We start from the raw sequence: 1,912 nt of genomic DNA, 5'->3' as shown, positions 1-1,912 counted from the left end.
CATAAAAAGCGACAGAGTTGTCAGATAAAAGTTTCAATTTCAGACACATCAAAATCTCACTCTGCGTGCCTTTGCCTTTGCAAATGTTGTCACCATTTCAGTCAGATCAAGTGCTGCTGCCTGTGTATGTTCAATTGATATAGTAGCTAATCCAACTAATCTCTTTTCCAACATTGTTGAAAGTATGTAAATTTTTATAAGTTTGAGCTTTTGAGAAACTACGTTCACCACTTGCCACTGATACTGGAAGTGTGAGAAGGATCCTCAGTGCAACAGAAACATTGGGCACGTTATCCAGAAGTTTATTTTGTAGTATGAAGAGAAGTACTTCTTGTGGCAGCATAGGCTTTGGAAGTCTTCGAGCTATTGCTTCAAGTTCGCAACGCAGATCTTCAGCATCAATATCTCTGTTTCCATTATGCATCAATGACTTTTCCAAATTCTTGCAGTCCTTAAGTAAATCTTCAGTCATTTTTTTTATATGTCATATAGGAAGCCAAATAGTGAATTATTTTGTTGTAGCTGTTGGAATCTCTCTTCAATAGATTGTATGGCCATGTCTAAAACAGCATACTAAAAAGCTGTTTTGAATTTCTGCTTTGGATCTTGTGGTGCTTCTTCTCGGGCCTTATATTTAAACTGCCGTTTCTTTCTCCTGTTTCGTACTTGACCTTCTGTCTCAAAGTTTGGTACTATCTGTATCTCATTTGCAATCTCAGTAGCATCTGTTAAAACTTGTTGAAAACCCTCATCACACCTGCAGGTTATGAGATAATTCTTGGTCACTTGCAATTGTCTTGTAGATGAATTTAAATCAGCTTCCTTATTTTGTAGTAGCTTGCTTGTAAGATTGACTTCAAAAAGGATGTTGTACCATGTAACCAGGGATACCACAAACTTGAACTTACTAACTGCATCAGCAAGGGCCCTGGCTTCAATTTGGGAAGTATTTCTAGATGTAACTGATAGGCTTGTGTCATCATAAATCTCTATCAAAGCATCAAATATATTACCAAGATGATATCTCAGTGGTTTCAATTTTATACATAATTATAAATCTGTTGAACTAACCTGAAGAAAGTAGTTGCTTCCAGACAACACTGAGCAGCATCATTGACTACCAAGTTTAAAGAATGTGAATGGCAGGGCACAAAAAACGCACGTGGGTTTAAGTCCAGTATTCTCTTTTGTGCTCCATTTTGTTTGCCTTTCATATTACTCCCATTGTCATGCCCTTGACCACGCAGATTTTAAATTGGCAATTCAATTTGCTCCAGCTGTTTAAGAAGAGTTTCTGCTATAAAGGCACCTGTAGTCTCCTGTAGTGGAATAAATCCCAAGAAATGCTCTCTTATGGTAATACTTTCAGACTCATTATCTGATGGTTTGCTTACATCGACAAAACGTACAATCATTGTCATTTGCTCAATATGACTAACATCAGGTGTGCAGTCCAGAATATTTGAATAGTATTTAGCTGCGATTGTACTTGTTATAATTTGCTGCTTTATAGCACCAGCTAGAAGTTGTATAAGCTCATTCTGGATATATTTTCCCAGGTAGTGAACCAATGTTTCTTCATCTTTAACCCTACGCAAATGTTAATTCATGATAGGATCAAAAAGGGCTAGATATTACACAAACTTTAAAAAAAAAATTCCATTGCCGGCACTATACAACTTGTCATTTGTACCATGGAATGATAAGTTTTGCATGGCAAGAAGTCTTACCAAAGCAATCAAGGGTTGCAAGATTTTTTGCCAATATTGTCCTTCTTGCCTAATTTTCTGCTGGTTAATAGCATCAATTGTTTTTCTTTAGATAAGTGTAATTCAAGTTCATGCCAGGCTTGATTGTTTTCCACATGGTAAGTATTCCTCTCATGTGAAGAAATAATTGCTCCAATGTTCTT

The 1,912-nt window shown here is 36.5% G+C and overlaps 1 pseudogene; it reads right to left on the bottom strand.

The window, feature by feature from the left end:
- Window positions 1–477: 477 nt before the first annotated feature.
- On the bottom strand, window positions 478–1,631 carry LOC128636226 (uncharacterized; annotated as a pseudogene).
- Window positions 1,632–1,912: the final 281 nt, after the last annotated feature.

Source organism: Bombina bombina, chromosome 7 (assembly GCF_027579735.1).
Source record: "Bombina bombina isolate aBomBom1 chromosome 7, aBomBom1.pri, whole genome shotgun sequence".
Classification (NCBI taxonomy): domain Eukaryota; kingdom Metazoa; phylum Chordata; class Amphibia; order Anura; family Bombinatoridae; genus Bombina; species Bombina bombina.
The sequence above is the reverse complement of the archived record's forward strand: the minus strand, read 5'-3'. Positions and strand labels throughout refer to the sequence as shown.